The sequence below is a fragment of the Pelodiscus sinensis genome, chromosome 1, assembly GCF_049634645.1.
Source record: "Pelodiscus sinensis isolate JC-2024 chromosome 1, ASM4963464v1, whole genome shotgun sequence".
NCBI classification, from domain to species: domain Eukaryota; kingdom Metazoa; phylum Chordata; order Testudines; family Trionychidae; genus Pelodiscus; species Pelodiscus sinensis.
In genome coordinates this window covers 167254802-167279767 of record NC_134711.1, presented here as the reverse complement: position 1 = coordinate 167279767, position 24966 = coordinate 167254802, and the positions used below count along the sequence as shown (strand labels likewise).

At 46.2% G+C, this 24966-nt stretch overlaps 1 long non-coding RNA gene across 2 annotated transcripts; it reads left to right on the top strand.

Annotated features, from left to right (window-relative positions):
* The first annotated feature begins 27 nt into the window (after positions 1 to 27).
* Positions 28 to 23342, top strand: LOC142820533 (uncharacterized). Of its 2 annotated transcripts, none has more exons than XR_012897758.1 (3): positions 28 to 390; positions 13971 to 14094; positions 18434 to 23342. It is a non-coding gene; the product is annotated as an uncharacterized LOC142820533 (long non-coding RNA). The 2 variants fall into 2 exon arrangements; XR_012897756.1 differs by having other exon boundaries at positions 18416 to 23342.
* The last annotated feature ends 1624 nt before the right edge of the window (positions 23343 to 24966 follow it).

Here is a 24966-nt window from a genome sequence, read left to right as displayed (position 1 = left end):
TCCCAGCCTCGAGCGCCCAGCGCAAGGGCGGGGAGCGAGTGGTAACTTCCAGGGAGGCAGAAACAGGCACCGCAGTAAACTGTGTTTCGTCAGCTGAGACGCGTGGCAGTAGACACCCCCCTCCCCGGGACCGCCCAGTAGCGGCACTTTCTGAGTCAGAGAAACATTTCTGCCCGCCAGTGAAAGGACACACGCGTGAGTGCGCAGGACTGGGGCCTGCCTCTCCTCTGGCAGGCTTGGAGCGTGCTGGGACGCTGTCTTCATCCCACCGCCCTACATGGAGCGTCCCATGCAGGTGCACCACACGGAGCACTGAAGAAGGAAACTGAAAAGGTTGGGATCCCGGGGCTGTGAGAAGTGAACAAGTGCGGGATGGCAAACTGCATTTAGGTCAGTGAAGGACACCACGGGTGCCTCGACACAGCACAGTTAAGTCGAACTAGGCTACACAATCTGAGTTACGCAAATTGTGCATCTTGTTTCGATGCTATTTCAAAATAGCTTATTTCATCATTTGGCACTGTCTGTGCAGCACCAGGTTTTTAAATAAAGCGTTATTCTGAAATGTCCTTTACTCTGCATAGAATGAAGTTTACAGGGACTTCGGCATAGCGAGCCCAAAATGATAGACTTGCTGTGAAGACGCAGAATAGCTATTTCGGGATATTCTGATATCCCTAAGTGAAGACATGTAAGAGTGTGGTTCCTAGGGTAGACACACCACACGTTATATGGGAAAAAATACACATAAAGGCTACGTCTACACTGGCCGCCTGTTACGAAATAGGCATGCTAATGTAGAACTTTGGAAGAGGCAAATGCGCGGGGGATTTAAATATCCCCCGCGGCATTTGCATTTTCATGGCCGCCGCTTTTTTTTTTTTGGAGATAAGCCGGAGAAAAGCGTCCAGACTGGCGCGATCCTCTGGAATAAAGCCCTAGGAAGTAGGAATAAGAGATCCTCCGGAATAGGGCTTTATTCCGGAGGATCGCGCCAGTCTGGACGCTTTTCTCCGGCTTATCTCCAAGCCGGAAAAAAGCGGCGGCCATGAAATGCAATATTTAAATCCCCCGCGCATTTGCCTCTTCCAAAGTTCTACATTAGCATGCCTATTTCGTAATAGGCGACCAGTGTAGACACAGCCAAACAGTTTGCGCTTTTCCAGTTGGTTCCATTTCTCAGTCTTGCGGAAATTCAAGCGGCCAGTGTAGACAGCTGGCTAGTTTTTCCGCAAAAGCAGATGATTTTGCAGAAAAACTTGCCAGTCTAGACACAGCCTACATGTTTTGTTAGTCTTTAAAGTGCTACTATACTATTCTTTGTTTTTTAAGTTTAACTTAATGAGTGTTAACTATAAAGTTTATTATATTGTGGTAGTACCTAGGAGCCCTAGTTTTCCTTCTCAATTCTGCATTCTTTTTGTAATAATCTATTTTGCTGTAATCTGAGTGCTCTCAGACCAGCACTTTACTGAAATCTTTAAGGACTTTTTCATGCATACCTCTAACTTTTGTGCACCTTAATCCAAAAAGCACACAGTTATAGTAGTGAACACCTTTCTGCACATTGAAGTCAGCTGTGGATTCACACTCTAAAAGTGCTCATGACAAAGCTCCTGGATTGCGTCCTCTGCCATACAGGTTAAACCTCTCTAATCCAGCACTCTCTGGTCTGGCAACATCCGTGGTCCCGCATGATTTTAGTTAGCCACATGTCTACTTATCCTGGATGTGGCCAAGTTTCTCATAAGAACATAAGAACGGCCATACTGGGTCAAACCAACGGTCCATCCAGCCCAATATCCTGTCTGCCGACAGTGGCCAATACCTAGATGCCCCAGAGAGAGGGAACACAACAGGTAATCCTCACGTGATCCCTTCCCTGTCACCCACCTCCACAAAAATAGAGGTTAGGGACACCATTCCTACCCACCTCATGGTCCCATAGAGTTTGTTTACAGCCACTAACCCTGGTACTCTGTGTTCTGTGCTGTTATTTAGCTCTAATTTACCCCTAAATGTCTTCTAAGAGCCCAGTAAACAGTGTAAGTGTTGGTAATGTTGCTAGAAAATATTGATCTCCTGTGGTCCTGCAAATTCTCTGCATCAGCACCAGTCAGGTCATGAGCGTGCCAGACTACAAGGTTCAACCTGTACCTTATTTCCACACACACACACACACACACAAAAAAGCTGAGTGCTGGAGACATATTTAGAGTTGTCTGGAAAAGTAAGGCTAACTGTTTAGTTCCAATGCCGTCTTCAACCTTCTTCATTATCTTATAAAATGGCATATAAATTCTTAAAAGAAAGTTTCTTCACTTTATCAATAATCTGATTGCTGAGGTTGCTATTCATATTTGCTTCAATAGATGGAAACCATCACAGAATTTTTTAAAGTTCTCAAAACGTAATTATTCTTTCTTTTGATTTGCAGTAATAGCTCATTATGTTCAGCATTCCAGAATAGTTTTATCTTGCTGGGTTAGTACATGTAGCTTATGTTTAAAGAATATTCTAGTCAAGTTATATTGTATTGCTTGAAATACAGCTTCCTGACTGGATTTTCCAGCAACACTGTTCTTCTTTATATTTGTTTAAAGGTTGAAACTTTCTGTGTAAATCCTCTGCCTCAGTCAGTGTTAACCACCTCTGCTTCTTTGTTTGTCCAGTTTTTCATACAATGTAAACCCTGCTGCACAAGATTCCTTAAAGGAATTTGAGCTACGTGGAATTAATGAAGTTTCTTTTTCTGCTCCATGTCATTATATGGAGGTAGAAAGACGCATTCTAGTTTCTCAGTGTTTCCTTGTCTGTCATTTTCATGTTACTTATGAAAATGTTTTTCGATCAGTGAATGTACCTACTTTTTGCGTGGTTGGTGGGGTGTTTGCATGTGAGTTCTGAATATCAGGATATTTTTCAGAATTTCCACAGAAAGTTACAACGTTTATCTGCATCTTGCTCTCTTTCTGCTCTCTCAAGCACAGTACAGTAAACTTCCGATAATCCAGCACCTTTAGGACCCAGGTGGTGCCGGATTATCAAATATGCCGGACTATCGGAAGGGGGGGCTATGAGGGGTCTGACGCCAGGCCCCTCATAGCCCCCCCTTCCGATAGTCCGGCTCTACCCCAGGCGTCCCTGATTCAGCCGCTGCTGGTCAGTTTCAGCAGTGGCTGAATCGGGGACTCCTGCAGCAGAGCAGCTGGGGTGCTGCCGGGTTGGTGTGGTAGTGCCGACCCTTGGCACGGCGAGACCAACCCAGCAGCACCCCAGCTGCTCTTGGGGATGCCAGTGGCAGAGCAGCTGGGGTGCTGCCGGGTTGGTCCGGCAGCGCCGCTCCTCGGTGCTACTGAACCAACCCGGCAGCACCCCAGCTGCTCTGCCCCAGGTGTACCCAAGTCAGCCACTGCTGAAACTGATCAGCGGCTGACTCCAAGAAGCCCGAGGCAGAGCTGCTCTGCCCCGGGCTTCCTGGATTCAGCCGCTGGTCAGTTTCAGCAGTGGCTGAATCAGAACGCCTGGGGCAGAGCAGCTGGGGGGCTGCCGGGTTGGTCCCACAGCACCGAGGAGCGGCGCTACTGGACCAATCCGGCAGCACCCCAGCTGCTCTGCCCCAGGCATCCCCAAGTCAGCCGCTGCTGAAACTGATCAGTGGCTGACACCAGGAAGCCCGGGGCAGAGCAGCTCTGCCCGGGGCTTCCTGGAGTCAGCTGCTGGTCAGTTTCAACAGTAGCTGAATCGGGACGCCTGGGACAGAGCAGCTGGGGCGCTGCTGAGTTGGTCCCTGCAGCGCCGCAGCTCGGCGCTGTGGGGACCAACCCGGCAGCACCCCAGCCGCTCTGTCCCAGGTGTACCCAAATCAGCTGCTGCTGAAACTGACCAGCGGCTGACTCCAGGAAGCCGGGGAAGAGCAGCTCTGCCTCGGGCTTCCTGGAGTCAGCTGCTGATTAGTTTCAGCAGCAGCTGAATCGGGGACAGTTGGGGTGCTGCCGGGTTGGTCCCGCAGCCCCGAGGGGCAGCGCTAGGGTACCTACCTGGCAGCACTCCAGCTGCTCTGCCCCCGGCTTCTCCGATTCAGCCGCTGGTCTCTTTTAACAGCGGCTGAATCCGGGAAGCTGGGGGCATAGCAGCTCCAATGGTCGGGCTTCCCGGAGCACTTCTGGGTTCCTGATTGTGCCGGACCATCAGATGCCAAACCATCAGAGTTTTACTGTATTTGCTTAATCTATCAGCTGATATTTACTAAGCAAATTCCTCATTGAGCTATTTGCTGTTTTTCTTAAATGTTCAAATAGTTTGCAAATTGTACCTTATTAATTAGTGGAAAGAAATGTGACCAATTTTAATTTGTGGAATAAAACTGCTTTTAATTTTTGCCCATTTATAATTAATGCCTTTGTATATTATTGGCCAAATTCTCATTTACACTAGATGAATAGATTCCAAGTCCAGAAGGCGCTCTTGAAATCATTTAGTCTAGTGTTCTCAAACTTTTTGGCTCACGGCCCTCCCTACTCAACTTTTCACAGACCACCAGACGACCACCCATGATGACAAAATGCATTTGCTTATACTAATTTGAAACGAGGAGTAACGGTAGTTCGGACTAGGAAGCCTAGTCCGAACTCCCTAGTCCGTGCCGTGTGTAGCCGCACGGCACGGAGTCCGCACTAGCGGACATTTAAAAATGGCGGCACCCGGCTTTATGCAAATGAAGCCCAGGAAATTCAAATCCCGGGCTTCATTTTCAACTCCAGTTGCCTACATTACTACCCTAGTTCAAACTAGGGTGGTAGTGTAGACATACCCTATTTCATATAAGGCTACCGGAACATGAAAACTATAGGCAGGTATTACATAAGGGACATATATAACCAATAAGAAGTATTATGAATCAAAATTATTAAACAGATTAAGCACTTTAACTTTGTCATATTAGTTTACCAAACTTTATTTTAAATAAAGTAAAATATTAATTTATGTATAACATAAAAAGTTTTAGTATTGTCTTTATTTATGGCAAAGGTGGGGAACCTTTTTGGGGTCAGAGACCACTTACAGAAATATCAGTCGGGGGTTACACAAAAATGAGAAGCAAAAAACAAAAAAACTCCAATCCTCACTGAATTGCCCACCAACTGAGACACCTCTCTCCCCTGGTGCTTTAGCCCCATGTGGGACAAGAGGGGAGTACTGAGGTTCAGGGCTTGCCAAAAACCAAATTAACTCATCTGCAGCCCTGCGGTTAGTAGATTTTGTGCCTCCCCCACCCTCCCGCTCTGGGGTGGGGCCAAAAATGAGAGGTTCAGTGTGCCAGAAGAGGCTCCCAGGGAATGGGATAGGGATGGGGGTCTAGGATCTGAGCAGGAGGTGGGGTGAGGGTGTAAGGTCTGGGAGGCAGGTAGCAAGCAGGAGCAGGCTGGGGTGGAGAGATCTGGGAGGAAGGGTGTATGAGTGGGGGTCTCAGCATGAGGGTAATGCATAAGGGAAATGAGGATGGGGGGTCATACCTGGCTTTGCATCCCCAAGTGTTCCCAGGCACCACAATTCTGGCCAATGGAAGCAGCAGGAAGAGCCTCCAGGCAATGCTTCCCTGTACTGCCATTCCCCTATCCTGAGGGAAGGGGGAGAAGCAGCATGTGGAGCTGCTTGCTCCCCCTGCAAGCTAGATCCAATCCACGAGTCTCAGGACTTCCTCCTCCCCCCCCCCCCCCCAGGTACCTGGCGCTGGCACTCCAACCTTGCAATGGAGGGACTGCAGGGCTGGAGCACCAACGTGGGCTCCCCACTGCAGGGGTGAGAGCTGAGCCTTGAGCTAGGGTCCCAGCTGCAAGATGGTGGAATGCCACTAGTGGTCTGTGGACTGCACTTTGAGAACTACTGATTCTATCTCACCTCCTGCATAGCACAGACACAGAACTCCCCCAAAATACTCCTGGAGCTCATATTCTAGTAAAACATATAGTCTTGATTTAAAAATTGTCAGTGATGGAGAATTTGCTCCAATGATTAATTATTCTCGCGGTTAAAAATGTATGCCTTTTTTCCAGTTTGAATCTGTCTACCTTCACCACTGTATCATGTTATATCTTTCTGTGCAAAACCAAAGAGCCCATTAGTAAATATTTGTTCCCCAGGCAGATTCTAATAGACTGTAAGTAAGTCACCCATTCACCTTTTCTTTGTTAAGCTAAATAGATTGAGCTCTTTGAGTCTGTCACTTACAAACAGGCTTTCTAATCCATTAATCATTCTTGTAGCTTTTCTCTGAATGCTGTGAAGGTTTTCAACCTCCTTCTTGAATTGTGGGCACCAGCATAGGATACAGTAATCCAATAGCAGTAGTAGCAGTGCCTGAGATGGAGGTAAAACAGCCTCTCTACTCTTTATCCTATATATGCACCCAGAAAGTGTGCCTTTTGGCCATGGCACCACACTGGGATCTCATATTCACCATGACCCCAAATATTTTTTTCAAACTAAATGCATCTAAAACACAGTTAGTGTAATAGAACAATCAGATGGATGTTAAATTACAATTTAAGGTTGTTTGCTCAACCAAAACATTATTAAGGGACCTTATGGTAAATAGAAATCAGCAACTAATGAGTCCAGTTCCTCCTTTGAGGATCTGGGTGCATGTTGTAGATGCTATTATGTTTTTATTTATTACACTCTCTATTAAGGAATTTTGTAAATCTCTTCTCATCTCAGTTAATATGCCTAGAATTTTGCTCTCTCCTGCTCTTTTTTTAATCTCTTCAAGTAAGGGTGTATTGTATTGGCAGGGTGTTATTCCTTTTAGCTGTATTTCTGAAAAATATAAAGCTTCTGAGATAGGCTTCAAAGGATTCCCAATATGTTAGAGAGGATTCAACAATGCTTTTATTGTCTTTTGCCTCAGATTTTAAGTCTGGCTAGTTAAGCAATAAAGTACCTCCTCCAAGGAATTAGTTGCCTGTCTTATTGTAAATGTAATAATGCCATTGCACAGTTGGAGATATATACGGAAGTTATAGTTGTGTGAGGTTTTTAGAAATCAAAAGTAATGCAGTCCTACAGGATACAGTTATGCATGGAGGAGTAATTCATAAATTCTCTCTCTTTTGAGAACATATACCTCAAAAGAGTGACCACATATAATTATTTCATATGATGCTGTATAATTAGGATAACTTGGAATTCCCTTAATTTTAACAGCTGTAATTATGTCATTACATTTGACAGGGCAAGGTTAAAATCCCCTCTTTCTATCATAGTTTAGGAAATTCTGTAGGTTCTAATAATAGTTCACTAAAGGAAAGTGGAGACTTTACCTTTGGGGTTTACACTTTAGTTAAAATAACAGTCTGTACATTTATCTGTGCTGGCAGGATGACAAACCTTCCTACTTTATAGGGTTTTATTTTACATACATTATTAAAATTGCTGTGCCTTTAGAATAACTAGATCATGGTGAAAGAAAATGAAACCACAGTCATCACCTTTTTTGTTTCCTGTTTCTGAAAGACTTTTTCTTTTGGCTTTCCTTGTAAAAATATCATCTTGCTTTCTGTTTTATTAGCTAATTAATTCCTCACATTCCACATGGGTACATTTAATCCTGTCATTTATTATGTATTACAGATAAATGATTTGTGATCAAATGTTTATTCTCTTATTTTCCTCCCGAGTTTCTTTCCTAGAAGTATTTTTACGTTTTTTCTGTATACAATTCATTTCAAAATCTGAATAAATGAGCCTTGTAAAACTATAAGTATCAGCCCTGCAAATTTGTACACTTTTACAGCTAAGACCTACAGGATGCTGAGCATTGACTTCAATTAATATTTTAGGCATTCAGCATCCCCATGCGAGTGCTCAGTATCTTGCAGGATTAAGCCTTTAGTGGTTACTAATGCTATTAGTCTCCTTGAAGTTAACAGAACTACTTGCATAAAGAAGGATTTGTGGTACTGGGTTCCTATTGTCCTATCATTAATTTTTTTTTCATTATCATCATACTGCATTATGGGCAAAGAACTGGATTGTGAGTGTGTAAACCTGGAGTGAGTGTTATTCAGATCCTGTTCATTTCTAATTTAAAATATTCCTTTTACAGACTCAATGTGCTTAGTTACATTTTTCTCTATAAATAATTCACCTTTAAGATTTATGATGAACAGAAGCATCTCATCCAAGTGAAACTTCCTGGAAAGTCCTACTCTGCTCAACAACAGTCAGATATTTGAAACAAGCTTTGTAAAACTACATTAGTTTGGTTTGAAGCTTGTAAAATATTACCAGATTCTCTCTCATCCTCCCTCCCCGGCACCTGGAAGGTTAAATTAAATGCAGGACTCAACTGAGATTAACACAACAGAAGACAACAGATTCAGAAGATGGTTCACTGTTGCCCTGCAACATGTATAGTCATTTATATTGGTGCAAAAAAAGTGAATGCAAAGTGGGTATAAAATATTACCATTCTGATTTGGCAGCATTTTACACCCATTTTGCAATGGGATCATTGACTGCATGTGGTCACAGTTATTGGTCCCCAGTTTCAAAAACTCCAATTGTCCGGCATCCAGTGGTCTGGCACTCCTGATAGTCCGGCACCAACTGGAACCCGGAAGTGCTCCAGCCAGCTGACCAATTGGAGCTGCTCTGCCCCTGGCTTCCTCAAGTCCGCCGCTGGTCAGTTTCAGCAGCGGTGGACTTGCGTAAGCCGGGGGCAGAGCAGCTGGGGTGCTGCCGGGTTGGTCCTGCAGCGCTGCCCTCTCCCACGCTGAGCAGTTCACCACCGACACCCCCCACCACCACCACACACCCCAGACCCCTCATAGCCCCCCCTTCCAGTACTCCAGCATATCTGATAATCCAGCACCCCCTGGCTCCTAAAGACGCCGGCTTATCGGAAGTTTACTGTGTTAATGTACAACCTGAGCAACTGTACCATGCACTGATGTTGTCAGAAGGAATGCATGGCGGAGTCACAGGAACTCCTGCTGATCCATGATCCAAGCAAAAATATTAATTTTTTTATCATAACTCCCATATCCTGCAGCTAATTGAAGGAATAACATAAGAACATAAGAATGGCCATACTGGGTCAGACCAAAGGTCCATCCAGCCCAGTATCCTGTCTGCCAACAGTGGCTAATGCCAGGTACCCCAGAGGGAGTGAACCAAACAGGTAATGATCAAGCAATCCCTCTCCTACCATCCATCTCCACGTTCTGACAAACAGAAGCTAGGGACATCATTCCTTACCCATCCTGGTTAATAGTCATTAATGGACTTAAATTCATGGAGGTTATCTAGTTCTCTTTAAACCCTGTTATAGTTCTAGCCTTCACACGCTCCTCAGGCAAGTTCCACGGTTGACTCTGCGCTGTGTGAAGAAGAACTTCCTTTTATTTGTTTTAAGCCTGCTGCCCATTCATTTCATTTGGTGGCCCCTAGTTATTATATTATGGGAACAAGTAAATAACTTTTCCTTATTCACTTTCTCCACACCACTCATGATTTTACGTACCTCTATCATATCCCCCCTTAGTCTCCTCTTTTCCAAGCTTTTAAAGTCCTAGTCTTTTTAATCTCTCGTCAATGGGACCTGTTCTAAATTCCTAATCATTTTAGTTGCTCTTCTCTGAACCAGTTTCTAATGCCAGTATATCTTTTTTGATATGAGGAGACCACATCTGTACTCAGTATTCAAGATGTGGGCATACCATGGATCTATATAAGGGCAATAAGATATTCTCCGTCTTATTCTCTATCCCTTTTTTAATTATTCCTAACATCTTGTTTGCTTTTTTGACTGCCGCTGCACACTGCGTGGATGTCTTCAGAGAACTATCCATGATGACTCCAAGATCTCCTTCCTGATTAGTTGTAGCTAAATTAGCCTCCATCATATTATATGTATATTTGGGGTTATTTTTTCCAATGTGCATTACTTTACATTTATCCACATTAAATTTCATTTTCTATTTTGTTGCCCAATCACTTAGTTTTGTGAGATCTTTTTGAAGTTCTTCACAGTCTGCTTTGGTCTTAACTACCTTGAGCAGTTTAGTATCATCTGCAAACTTTCCTACCTCACTGTTTACCCCTTTCTCCAGATCATTATTGAATAAGTTGAATAGGATTGGTCCTAGGACTGACCCTTGGGGAACACCGGTAGTTACCCCTCTTCATTCTGAAAATTTACCATTTATTCCTACCCTTTCTTTCCTGTATTTTAACCAGTTCTCAATCCATAAAAGGATCTTTTCTCTTATCCCATGACAACTTAATTTACATAAGAGCCTTTGGTGAGGGACCTTGTCAAAGACTGTGGAAATCTAAGTACAATATATCTACTGGATCTCCCTTGTCCACATGTTTGTTGACCCCCTCAAAGAACTCTTAGGGTATGTCTACACTACAAAGTTAGTTCAAACTAACGGACGTTAGTTCGAACTAATATTCATAGGCGCTACACTAGCGCTCCGCTAGTTCGAATTTAAATCGAACTAGCGGAGCGCTTAGTTCGAACTAGGAAAACCTCATTTTACGAGGATTAAGCCTAGTTCGAACTTACTAGTTCGAATTAAGGGGTGTGTAGCCCCTTAATTCGAACTAGTGGGAGGCTAGCCCTCCCCAGGTTTCCCTGATGGCCACTCTGGCCAACACCAGGGAAACTCTATTGCCCCCCTCCCGGCCCCGGACCCCTTAAAGGGGCACGGGCTGGCTACGGTGCCGGTGCCAGGTGCAAGCCTGCCAGCACCCAGCCAGCAGACCCTGCACCTGGCATGGCACAGAGCCACCCACCCGATGTCCCCCAGCCCTCCCCCTCTTCCCGGGACCAGGCTGGCGGCTCCCGGGAGCTTGCCCGGGACCGCAAGAGGCGGGCACCTTCCTGGGCTAGTGCGGACATCGTGGACCTCGTCCACGATCTCCGCACTAGGCACAGGAAAGTGGCTGGCTAGGGCAGGAGAGCTGCCAGCCTGGCCACCCAGGAGCAGGTGTGCATGAAAATCAAGGGGGTCCACTGAGACCCCTGACCCTGAGCTTACAATGGCCGTACTGGGTCAGACCAAAGGTCCATCTAGCCCAGTAGCCTGTCTGCTGACAGCGGCCAACCCTATGGACCCTGGAGGGGATGGACCAAAGACAGTGACCAAGCCATTTGTCTCGTGCCATCCCTCTCCAGCCTTCCACAAACTTGGGCAGGGACACCACTCCTACCCCCTGGCTAAGACTACTCCATGGACCCAACCTCCATGACTTGATCTCACTTCCCTTTAAACTCTGTTCTAGTTGTAGCCTTCAAAGCCTCCTGCAGCAAGGAGTTCCACAGGTTAACTATTTGCTTTCTGAAGAACAACTTTCTCTTACTAGTTTGAAGCCTGCTACCCATTCTTTCCTTTGGTGTCCTCTAGTCCTTCTTTATGGGAACTCATGAAGAACTTTTCTCAATGCACCCTCTCCACCCAACCCCTGCTTTTAGAGACCTCTATCCTGTACCCGCTCCATCTCCTCTTTTCTAAGATGAACAGTCCCAGTCTCTGTAGCTTCTCTTCATCTGGGACCTGTTCCCAACCCCTGATCATTGTAGTTGCCCTCCCCTCTCCCAGCCATTCTCTTCCCCTCTCCCACCTCCTTTTCCCAGTCTCCCCCAGTTTTGTTCAATAAAGACAGAGTCAATGTTGGAAGAAACGTTATCTTTATTTTGTACATCAAGAAAAGGGGCTAGGGAAGGGTAAGTGGAAGGAGGTGAGGGAAGAATGGGGTACGAGCCCCCGATGGGGAGGACTGGGCTGGCTCTGCGGGCTTCTGGGGGTGGAAGCTCTCCTGCAGCCCCCCAATTGCCCCCTCTCCCCAGATGGCAGCCTGCGGCAAGTGCAGCCGGGCTGATGGCCGAGTGCTGTGATGTGCCCAGTGTGGGCACTCCGGGCACTCCAAGCCAGGACTGCTTTGCAAGCGGGGCACCCCGAGAACTGTCTGTCCGGGGTGGGGGTCGGGTCCCTTTAAGCGCAGCCCTCGGCTAGCCTGAGACAGCATCTCCACGCTCTAAGTCCTCCTCTGATGCCCTGTCGGCACTGCTTCCGGCCATCCTTAAGCCCTGTTCAGGGTCCACTTAATGTGGACATGCTAGTTCGAATTAGCAAAACGCTAATTCGAACTAGTTTTTAGTTCTAGACGCGTTAGTTCGAATTAGCTTAGTTCAAATTAACTAATTCGAACTAAGTTAGTTCGAACTAACTCTGTAGTGTAGACATACCCTAATAGATTAGTAAGACATGATTTCGCTTTACAAAAACCATGTTGACTTTTGCCCAACAAATTATGTTCTTCTATGTGTCTGACAATTTTATTCTTTACTAGTTTATTAGTTGAAATTGTTTCAACTAATTTGCCCGGTACTAACGTTAAATTTACTGGTCTGTAATTGCTGGGATCGCCTCTAGAGCCCTGTTTAAATATTGGTGCTACATTAGCTATCTTCCAGTCATTGGATATGGAAGATGATTTAAAGAGGCAGTTACTCACCCTGTGCAGTAACGATGGTTCTTCGAGATGCGTGTCCCATGCGTGCTCCACTGTAGGTGTCGGGCTTGTCCCGGCGCCGCAGATCGGAGAATTTTCATAGCCGTAGTCTGCCGGACCACACATGCGCGAAGCGCGGCTCGTGCTCTTTCACGCCGTTTGTGTTTGCGCGGTCCAGCCCCCACCAGTTCCTCCTGATCCTCTTGGCCTGAAAGACAAATAGAAATTCCGAAGAGGAGAGGAGGGCGGGTCGTGGAGCACCCACGGGACATGCATCTCGAAGAACCATCGTTACTGCACAGGGTGAGTAACTTCCTTTTCTTCTTCGAGCAGTGTCCCGTGGGTGCTCCACTGTAGGTGAATTTGCAGCAGTAGCCCCTGAAAGGAGGGGGGTTCAGAGCTATCGTGCTGCGGCTGTGGACAGCACCGCTGTTGCCACTGCTCCTTCTGGAAGGTGAAGGTTGGGAATGGCATAGTGCTTGGCAAAGGTGAAATTTGACGACCATGTAGCAGCCCTACAAATGTCTTTTAGAGGGATGCCCTTCAGGAATGCAGTTGATGTAGCGACTGCATGCGTGGAATGCGCTGTCAGATTCTGCAACAGTGGTCTACTACGTAGGGTATAGCATTCCTTTATGCAGTTCACTATGATTGACAAAATGCGCTGTGCTGACAACGGTTGACCCTTAGAACTATCGGCTGTAGACACAAATAGATTGTTTGTCTTCCTGATGGACCTAGTCCTGTCTATGTAGAAAGCCAGGGCACGTCTGGCATCCAAAGTGTGTAACCGAGCTTGTTCTGCTGAGATGTGGGGCTTTGGGTAGAAAGTGGGAAGCACTATCAGCTCATTGATGAGAAATTTTGAATTCACTTTCGGAAGGAAAGTGGGTTGAGGACGTAAAATGACTCCTTGATCGGTAAACAGAGTGTATGGGAGTAAAGCCGATAAGGCAGCCAGCTCACCAACCTGTCTTGCAGAGGTTATTGCAGTGAGAAAGATAACTTTCATTGTGAGAGTGCGCAAGTCGCATGTGGTCAAGGGCTCAAAGGGTTTTTGAGTTAACGTATTAAGAACTAGCTCTAGGTCCCATGGTTGCGCTGGCTGTGTTCGGTGTGGAAAAAGATTAGCCAAGCCTTTCATGAAGCGCCGCATTGTCGGGTGAGAGAAAACTGAGTAACCATCTACCGTGTGGTGTAACGCAGTGATTGCGGCAACGTGCACTCTAATAGAGGCACAGCTGAGAGAAGAGCTCTTGAGGTGCACGAGGTAGTCTAGGATATGGTGGATGGGCACGGAGTAGGGATCCAGGGATGCCGACGCGCACCATGCAGAAAACCGTGCCCATTTGTGAATATAGGTGGATCTCGTGGATAATTTTCTGCATTGTAAAAGAATGTGTTTGACCTCTTGCGAACAGATCATTTCTGTTTGTTGGAACCAGCTAGGAACCATGCTGTCAGTGCCAGAAGATCAATCTGGGGATGGAACAGACACTGATTGTTCTGGACAAGAAGGCCGTGCCTCTTGGGCAGAGGGAATGGACGACGCGCTGACATCTGATGGAGGTAAGGAAACCACGTTTGTCTTGGCCAAAAAGGAGCTATCAGGATTACAGTGGCTTTGTCCATTAGTATCTTTTCTAGTACTCTGGGGATTAGAGATGTGGGAGGGAACGCATACAGCAGTTGATGACTCCAGTCGTATAGGAAGGCGTCTCCCTTGGAGTTCCGACCTATTCCTGCCCTTGGGGGCATTTGGCATTCATACTGGTCGCAAATAGGTCCACTCTTGGAAATCCCCAGGAGCGGAATATGGTTAAGAGGACTTCCGGGTGAAGCTCCCATTCGTGCTTCAGGGAAAAATGTCTGCTCAGTGCTATAGAGTTCTGCTGACCGGGTAAGTATTTTGCAATCAGGGAGATTTTGTGGAGGATGCACCAATTCCATAAGGCAATTGCTTCGGTGCAAAGTGACCGGGATCGGGCCCTTCCCTGCCTGTTTATATAGTATACCGTCGTCATGTTGTCGGTAAAAATTTGGATAGTTTGGGCACGAATCTTTGGGAGAAAGTGACGACAGGCATTGCACACTGCTCGCAGTTCTAGGAGATTGATATGCATCATCGACTCCGCCGGGGACCAAAGCCCTTGTACCTGATTGTGTTCCAGATGTGCACCCCAGCCTAATAAGGATGCGTCGGTGGTCGGTTGTATTGTCGGTTGTTGGCGATGAAATGGAACACCTGACATCAGATTTTTGGGGACTGTCCACCAAGTTAAAGAATTCGTGACATGCATGGGGATTGATACTCATTTGTGGACATCTTGAACATTTGGAGTGTAAACCGTAACTATCCAGTGCTGAAGGCAATGGAAGTGTAGTCTTGCATGTTCGACGACGTATGTCGTGGCTGCCATGTGTCCCATAAGCCGGAGACATTGTAGGACCGAGGGTCGGGGACTGGTGGTGATGGCCTGTATAAGATCTTGCATTGCTTGAAATCTGGTTATTGGCAATAGAGCATGAGCAGTGGTTGAATCGAGTTGTGCGCCTATGAATTGTATTGATTGGTGTGGCATCATGGCTGATTTTGGAATGTTGATGATCAGGCCCAAGGTTTCAAAAACTGTTTTTGTGAGGCGTGTCACATGCAGAGCCTCCGCCGCTGAAGGCGCCCTGATTAGGCAGTCGTCTAGGTAGGGGAATATTATTACACCTAGACGTCATAGGTATGCTGTTACTACTGCCAGCGTCTTGGAGAAAACCCTGGGAGCCGACGAGAGACCGAAGGGCAGGACCTTGTATTGGAAATGGCCTGCTCCTAATTGAAAGCGTAGAAATCGTCTGTGAGCCGGGTGTATCACTACATGAAAGTAGGCGTCCTGTAAATCGAGGGACATGAACCAATCTCCGCTGTGAAGGGCTGGAATGATAGTGGCTAGGGTAACCATTCTGAAGCGGTGCCTCCGCAGATACCGATTTAATCCTCTGAGGTCGAGAATCGGTCTCCATCCCCCTGATTTTTTCTCTGTTAGGAAATATCGGGAATAGAACCCTCGTCCCTGGAACTGTTTTGGTACTATTTCTGTTGCTCCAATGGTGAGGAGGTGATCGACCTCTTGTTGTAAGAGGGGCTCGTGAGATGGGTCCCTGAAAAGGGATGGAGTGGGGGGGTTGGCTGGGGGTAGAGTTGTGAATGGAATGGTATGCCCTAGCATGATTGTTTGCAATACCCATCTGTCAGTGGTGATGTGAGACCATCGGTGTTCGAAAGGTCTCAGGCGGTGATGGAATAATGCCTGTGGAGGTTTTGGATGGGTGTTCAGCGGAATGGTGCACAGTCCCTCGACTGGGATGTCAAACTTGTTGCTTGGCATTTAGATGGCCAGATGTTTTTGGCTGAGGTCTTCTTTTCTGCTGGCACTGCCTCTTGCGTTGCTGGTCCTGCTTCCTGTATTGGGATGGCTGAAAGGTGAATGATCTCTGTCTCTGATAGGGAGTATACCTTTTCCGACGAAAGGGAGGCGTATACATGCCTAGAGTCTTGAGTGTGGTTCTAGAGTCTTTACCCGAATGAAGCACCTGATCAGTTTTGTCAGAGAAGAGATTCTGTCTGTCAAAGGGTAGGTCCTGGACTTTGGCAAGAAGGTCTTTAGGAACTGCTGCCTGGTGTAGCAACGAGGCCCTGCTCATGACCACGGATGTAGCTGTGGTACGCGCTGCAGTGTCAGCCATGTCCAAAGCTATGTGGAGAGCTGTTCTGGAAGCTGTATAGCCCTCTTGGACCACCACTTTAAGGACTTCCCTTTTGCCCTCGGGTAGATGTTCCAGTAGGGGCGCTAGTTTGGCATAGTTATCAAAGCTATGATTAGCTAATAGCGCTGCATAATTTGCCATCTGGAGTGTAAGGGTAGCAGACGAGTAGACCTTTCGTCCGAAGAGGTCTAGCTGTTTCATGTCCCTGTCCGGGACACTCGGTCTTTGCTGCGGGCCCCTCCTTCTTTGTTGGGCCGCATCGGCAACCAGAGAATTCGGTTGAGGATGAAAGAAAAGAAACTCCATCCCTTTCGCCGGAACGTAGTATTTTTTTGTCTGCTTTTTTGTTGGTGGCCGGTGCAGAAGCTGGCAGCTGCCATATGTCATCAACAATCTCCAGAATGGCATCATCCAATGGGAGAGCCACCTTCACCTGCTGTGAAGGCTGAAGGTTCCTAAGCAGGTGGTGGAATTTCTGCTGAACTTCCGCAATCTGTTCTTTTTGTGATACCGCCACTCTTTTGAAAAGGTCTTGAAACTGTCGAAGGTCGTCTGACGGAGATGTGTCTTCCTGGAATACAGCATCATCGGGCGAGGAAGAGGATTGGTCGGTAGGAGATTGGTGTTGAGACTCATCCTCAGTGGTATGTTGTAGGAGCACCTGAGGCTCGGGTAGTTGGGGAGGCGGGATACCTGATGGAGTTGGTGGTCTGGCTGTTGCCGGTAAGGATTGACACTCCCTGCTGGGTGGTGTGTGTGACCAATGAGGAGAATAGGATACCGAGGAATGTCGAGAATGGAAGTAGTGCCTATAATAAAGGTGTTCCGGTGACCTATGATAATATGAGGAGCGGTGCGGAGATCTGGAATAGTAACCGGATCTGTGAGAGGTATAATACCCATAGCGACTGGAGCGTGATGGAGACCTGGGAGATCGAGATCGTTCTCTGGATCTCGGGGTTGGTGGAGGTGACCGGTGATAACGGCGTCTTGGCGAGATACGTGGAGAGTGGTAAACCCTCTGTGAGTGTCTCATAGATTGGGGGGAGAGTCCTGATGAAGGAGAAGGCGGTTCCGGTGAAAATTGGATGTTTTCTGGTGAGGGAGAAGGTGTAATGATTCTCCTCGATGTTTGGTGCGTGGATAAAGCAGTCCATCCCGCAGAAGGTCGTGCAGGCTGCACATCTCCTTTAATCAGTGCCAATGGTGCCATTTCAAGAGGTGGAGAACATCGTGGGAGAACAGACTCCCGAGCCGGGGTGAGTTCCCGCACCGTAGAGTTGCTCGGCGCCGGCGAGTTACTCGGTGCCAGTGAAGGGCGTGTTGCCCGAGCATCCTACGGTGCTGGGGGGCGACGCGGTGCCGGCGATGTGTTCGGTGCTGGAGGTTCTTTCGGTGCCGAGGTGGGAGTCGGTGCCATAAGAGTGGTCTGCGCTGGGGCCGCTTGCGGTGCCGCAGTAGTGGGCGGTGCAGAGGGTGTTCTCGGTGCCACATGTGACGTTGGTGCCAGGAAAGGCTTCGGTGCCGATGATAACTTAGGCGCCTGAATAGTCATGGGCTGCAGCGCCGAGGTACTGCGGCAGTGCTTTGCCTTAGAAGGGCCACGCACGCCCGAGGTACCAGGTTTGTCCCCCACTCTAACACGCGTCGGGGAAGAGAACGAGAAGGCGATGGTCTTTTCTTCGCCTTCTTTGGGGACGACTTGGCTGAGGGAGCAGGAAGGGATCCGGGAGTTGCTCCATCTTGTGGCTGTAATGCCCTATCGAAGAGGAGCATTTTGAGTCTCATGTCCCTGTCCTTCCTCGCTCTCGCGGTAAGTTTGGAACAGTGAGGGCACTTCTGGGGTATGTGCCCCTCATCCAAACAGCGAATGCAGAGAGCGTGACCGTCGGAGGCAGGCATTGCTTCACGGCATGAGCTGCACTTTTTAAAACTGGGAGAACCCAGCACGGTCGCCTCTGTCTTCTTCTGACGGGAGTCAAGAAGAAAACTATTTACAGTAGAAGACTATTTACAGGTAACTTCTGAAGAAAAAAAAGTTTTTTTTTAACTAGAACGACTACAACTAATACTAATGTAACTATATAACTGGAAAGAACTAACTATGAACTAATCTAACTAAATCTTATAGGTTCTTCCTCTCTCTCAGCCTGACAGAGTCTGAGGAGAAAACAGTATTCCGTCCGCGGCTGAGGACGGTCAGGAGGAACTGGCGGGAGCCGGACCGCGCGAAAACAAACGGCGCGAAAGAGCACGAGCCGCGCTTCGCGCATGCGTGGTCCGGCGGACTACGGCTACGAAAATTCTCCGATCTGCGGCGCCGGGACAAGCCCGACACCTACAGTGGAGCACCCACTGGACACTGCTCGAAGAAGAAGGATAGGTTACAATCCATAGTTAATAGTTTCTCAACTTCACATTTGAGTTCTTTCAGAACTCTTCGGTGAATGCCATCCTGTCCCGGTTACTTGTAACTATTAAGTTTATCAATTAATTCCAAAACCTCCTCTAATGGTTGGTAAATATGTGCAGTGGCAGATCTACATCTTCACTATTCTTCAGGGGCACCCGTACTGGATCCCCATATTCCCTTGCACCTGGAGTCCCTGCAGCACTGTGCTTTGTTACACAGATGGTGCAAGAACCTGTCCTGCTTGGTCTTAACAAATCCCCCTTTGTGTCCTCTGTCTTCCCAGTGCAGAAGCATTACAATTAGTGCAATGTTTTTGGGGGCAAAATTTGTCACTGAGAAATCCTGGGTGTATGCAATCTCAAAAGATTTTTCCTTTTAATTACTAAAACAGACAATTTCTCTGAAGTGGCATTTGGTTTCTCATATTAGTAGACTTACTTTTTGTAAAGTTTATGTGCAGTGACAATTATAGCAGAGTGATGGCACCACATCCTAATAGCCAAAAGAAAAATGAGAACTTTCACAACATTGGGTATGGATGTTGTTTGGCAGGAAATCATTGTGGCTCACTCTTCCTGTCAAACAAGCAAATATGTCTGTACAATTTTACCCAATAGAAAATGCATCTCCCCCATCAGCAGCACCAGAAAATGACAAAACAATCAGACTGTGGAAGAATGACTGCCCAACACCTTCAATGGAGCTCACACATTGCACCAGGGGAAAGGAACATTCATGCAAGAAGAAAACCCAGTATAGTCAGGGAAGCTGAAGGCTTGCTAAAGAGGCTGACTGTCAGTCCAATCCCATAGCAAATATCCACTACTGCTTCTGAACAGTGAGTCTAAGAGAATAACAGTATTTTTTTTGTTTTATTTTCATCCTGTTAATAAACATCTACAGTAGATATGAACTGCATACTAACAACTTGTCCAGTTTTTTTACCAGTAGTAAATCAAAACATACTTTAAGGATATGGGTATGTATATACAGCACCGCATGGCTCAAAATAAGCTATGCGGTTTGAGCTGCGCAAATTGTGTAGCTTATTTTGAGATAGTCTATTTTGAAATTTGGCACTTTCTTCACAGCGCCAAATTTCAAAATAGACCACTATTCCAACAAATCCCTTAATCCTCATGGAACGAGGTTTACCAGGACATGGGAATAGCAAGCCTATTATTTCAAATGTATTTGAATACAGCACGTTAAATAATTTTAAATTAATAGAAAATCATTCATTCATCATGTGTTGAGGCGTTACTTCATCTTTCATTTGCATTTTGAAAGTGAAATACATAATTTTTTCAGCAAATTTAACCTGTTTCTATTTGAATTGTCTGTATATTTTTAAATATGTATTATTTGAAATCATTTCTATAAATAACCCTTGGGCTGTAGATTGTCCAGGAGCAAGTTGCAGACTGTATTCAATGTCTGAAATTTGATCTGCTTTGCTTTATTTTTAATGCACATGATGTTGTTAGTGGCCCCAGCTGAATGAGCGTAAGTCTTAGCATTAAGTAAGTTTCTTTAACAACCTTTTTTTTTTAAAAATGGCATATTCCCACCAGCAGACTCAGTCACTCTTTGTGGAAAGCAAACATAAAAATATCATGAACATAACGTAAGCAGATTCACTATCTGTCTTGATCAAAATGTTCACTCAAATAGTTTTGAGCTATTCCCTGAGACTTAGAATCTGATACCCTTATCTATATCAGGCCATACTCCATGTGATGGTATAGGGACAAGCTGCATTCTTTCCATGTGACTGGCCCCTACTCACACTTTTCCCAGAGCTGAACTTCATGGTTTACCCCACTACACCTGCTATTCACACTATCCTGCCAGAATTACAAGAAGTTTTTGACCACCTTGAAGATCCTCATGAGTGTGGATGAGAGGTTTCTCTGCTTCCAACTCTCTCAGAGCAAAACCTCACAGCTAACACTCAGATTGGATGTTGGTAGCAGTCCCCTATTTCCAGCCATCTTAACCAGGAAGATCCAACTTACTGGTACCTGTAACACCCTTCTACGAGGGAGCCTGTAACCAATGACTAACATTGGTGACTGACAAAGGCTCCTTCTAAGCAGATGCCTTGATTGTGAGTCCAAAAACACACAGCAAGAGAAAAGACCTCCCAAATGGGTTTGCCACCCTAGATCTTGCTTAAAGGCCATCACCTCTCAAATGTCAGGCAAGCCCACATGCCACAGACAAATGCTGCAAATTCTGCCTCATCCCTTCAGTCCTACTGCCTTCTCTTCTAATGGAAGAGCTGAAGATTCTCCCAGTATGAGGAAATCCCTGACTTAATTTAGAACTGATACAGCCAGCTCTAAAACACCTTTTCTTCCTCCTTCCATGTGCACTTTCTCAGGGTATTTCTATAATGCCAATAGTGGGGCTACAACACCCCTATCCACATCACGGGATACTGCCTCAATGAATCTCAGGGCTGCGGTCATCTGTCTCAGACTTACATTTAAGTCTAAAACTAGAAGAATAAATGTTTAATCCCATAGTGCAAGCCCTTTGAACCCAAATAAACTGACATGGACTCAGAGATACACTTTTTTTCTTTTTTTCTTTTTGCATTTCCTTTGTGTCTCACATAAATAGCTGCTACTCACTCACCCTGTTCCTCTCCAGGCAAATGTTTTTAATGGTTTAATATCCTTTTGAGCTAAGGGATGGAATGGTAAGCATTTCTCAATCAAGTTCCTACCATCGCAAAGACCTCAGGCATTTGTGCACCTCGTTCTCTCCAATTCTCTTTCCATGGCACATAATAGTTTAGTCTCAGGGTTGTAGTACTTTGGTCTAAATGTCAGTTGCTGTGTTTAGTGTAGGGGTGCTAGTTGGTATTGGTCACCTGTGATTTATAGGAGGTCAAACTAGAGATGTTAGTAAGGTACACACCAGCATAAATAAGATGATCAGAATCTGACCCTAAATTGCAGCTATTACAAAAAACATCCCAGACTGATTTGTGTGTTAAATAACTTGTGTATCTCAGCTGGATCCCTGATGCCATCACAGCTGACAAAAAAGGAATTATTTGCAAAAGGTCTGGTCCTATTGCCACTTCAGATACAACTCCCATTCTATTATCTTCAAAGGAAATTCTATATAGGGAGTGGCTGCAGCACTGGGCCTCAAAATAGTCTTAAAATTCTGTTCTTGAAAAAGCTCACAGATAGAGTCAGTCTATTATAGTTAATTTCCTAATCTCCTTCACTCTACAGCATAAGATTCATCCTTTTCACCCTCAGGGCAAACTTCCTTCCATGCCTGACAGGCAAGTTGCAGACCTCATTTAATCCTAAAGAGCAAGAATGTTAATTAGGTTGAGAACGGTAATGATGCATCTAATTCCCTCATATATGAAGCGCTCTTTCACCTCTCAGAACACCTCACTATTTCTGCATCACAGGATGAAGGATTCAACAAAATGAATATTTTTCAGTATTCTAATATCAATTATTTCTTGAATTTAGGATCCATTACCAATCCTAAATATACACAAGTGAACCAGCCTTAGTCCCCTCAGTATTTCCTCTCATCCTATTTCTGTATAGGAGCAGATGAGCTGCAGAATTTTTTGCATTATAAAGGATTACCTTTGGTATTCAGTTCCTGCACTTTGAGGGAAGTCAGCTCCATAAAAATCAACAGGATAAAATATCTTCATTCATCATGGGACCTCAATTGCCCTCAAACTTCAGGACTTCATTTAGTTCCTCAGCAGTTTCAGAAGCCTGTCAAGGACAGTACTAATCCTACAGTCTATAAAGCATAATACTTGCCATTACTAATAAATAGCACTTTACAGCATTAGCTAATCTGTCCTCACAACATCCTTTTGAGGCAGGCAAATAAATATTATTATTTTCATTTTACAGACAAAGGCCATATGTCAAGTCCCTGACTGTCACAGATAAGATTAGAGCTGAATTACTTTTGCCTTCCAGTCTTATGGGTTTCTACTTTGGGGGGTTAAGCCTGTTCTTTTTGGCCCAATGGAGGTGAAATGCAAGATGGAAACAGAGTCTTTAAATTTATGAGCATGAAGCTGCAAGGCTTTGCCCTTCAGTTTCCAAGATACAGCATTTAAATATTAGTTTTAACATCATGAAGAGCATATTTTGGCTACAAATCCTCCTGTCTCCTAACCTATTGGGGGAGGTTGGGAGGGTGCATGGAAGGAGAAGAAAAGGTGTTTTAGAGGTGGCTATATAAGTTCTAAACCAATCACGGATTTCCTTATACTGCGAGACTCCACAGCTATCCATTAGAGCAACTTCCCAGGCTCTAGAGCTGAAAAAAAGGACTGGGATCTGCCCCCTTGTTTATACAGGCAGTCCCCGAGTTACGCGGATCCGACTTACATCGGATCCGCAGTTACGAACAGAGATTTCTCGCCCCGGAGAACTAGAGCAGCGGGACGCCTGGTCCCGCCGCCCACCTTCTCCGGGGCGAGAAAAGCTGCTCCCCGTCTCCCTGGTCTGCTGGCGGAGCCAACAGACCAAGGAGACGGGAGCAAAGCGACAGAGCACCAGGGGCCGGACCCGCGGCCGCTTCCAGATCAGCAGGAAGTGGCGTGGGTCCTGCTGGGTGCTCCGCCGCTCTGTTCAGCGTCTCCCTGGTCTGCAGACCAGGGAGATGCTGAGCAGAGCAGCGGAGGACCCGGGCCGGATCCGCAGCGCTTTCAGCTGATCTGGAAGCCGCGGGTCCACCCGGGTCCTCCGTGGCTTTGCTCAGCGTCTCCCTGGTCTGCTGGGGGGGGGGGGGGGGGACGCAGCTAGTGCCCCCCCAGCAGACCAGGGAGACGTGGAGCAAAGCTGGGGGCCTGTGGTAGAGCAGGCGGGGCACTGCCGGTTGGTCCCGCAGCACCGCTCCTTGGCGCTACTGGACCAACCCGGCAGCACCCCAGCTGCTCTGCCCCAGGCGTCCTGATTCAGCTGCTGATCCGTTTCAGCAGTGGCTGTATCAGGATGCCTGGGGCAGAGCAGCTGGGGTGCTGCTGGGTTGGTCCAGTAGCTCCGAGGAGCGGCCGCGCTACTGGACCAAGCCAGCAGCACCCGAGCTGCTCTGCCCCAGGTGTCCCAAAGTCAGCCGCTGCTGAAACTGACCAGCGGCTGACTACAGGAAGCCGGAGGCAGAGTTGCTCTGCCCTGGGCTTCCTGGAATCAGCTGCTGATCAGTTTCAGCAGCAGCTGACTTGGGGACGCCTGGTGTTCTTACCTTGAATCTGTATGTAAGTGGAACTGGTGTCCAGATTCAGCGGCTGTTGAAACTGATCAGTTTCAGCAGCGGCTGATGCCAGTTCCGACTTACATACAGATTCAACTTAAGAACAAACCTACAGTCCCTATCTTGTACGTAACCCCGGGACTGCCTGTATATTAAACATGACTAATATAGAAGTGGTAGCCTGGAGATTAGTTCTATAGTATCTTACTGTGGGCTACATAAAACTGGAAACCACAAATGATTCCCCAGTGTTAGCAGAAATACATCTACCACCTGCAGTGGTCTCAATGATGTAAAATTTAATCACAGAATATTTTTTCTGACATTTACCCCATAGTTTTGGTCTCTTGGCAAACTTTCAAATTTCTGTACTGCATAGAATGGGTGCACTTTTTACTTCATAATGTACCTGTAACTCCCACTTGGCAGCACGGGGAATTGAACTTTAATCTCTTAACTGCAGAGGATCCGTATATTAGTTCCCTAGATTTATTAAATCACTAAGTCAGCAGCTCTATTTCTTCAACTCTTAATTTTCCATGTTGGACAAATGGTGGATTCAGTATGCATTATATGATACAGCCTGATGATTGTTTCTATCCATCACCTAACTGACTAATGTGCAACACAGATCTTATTCTGCAGACATAACCATTGACAAATGAGGGCATAAACAAAACAAATAGAATAACAAACACAAATCAATTAAAACACATTGAAACTGCAATGTTATTGTTCTGTTTTGCAGACAGGTAGGTGTTCTTATTCAGAAAATACAGTGGCTCTTTTTGCTCCCCTTATTGCTATTGTTCCCCTTAAAAATCGATGAACCTCAATATGCAACTTCATTCCTTTTAATAGCCAATCAAGACTTTTTTTTAGATATAAAGAGTGGTGATATTCTGGTTTAGTTTTCTCTTGCTATAAAAGCTCTGATTTAACTGCAGAATGTGACTGAAAGGGAAAAAATCAAAATAATCAAATCTTCAGAGCTATAGTAGCATAGT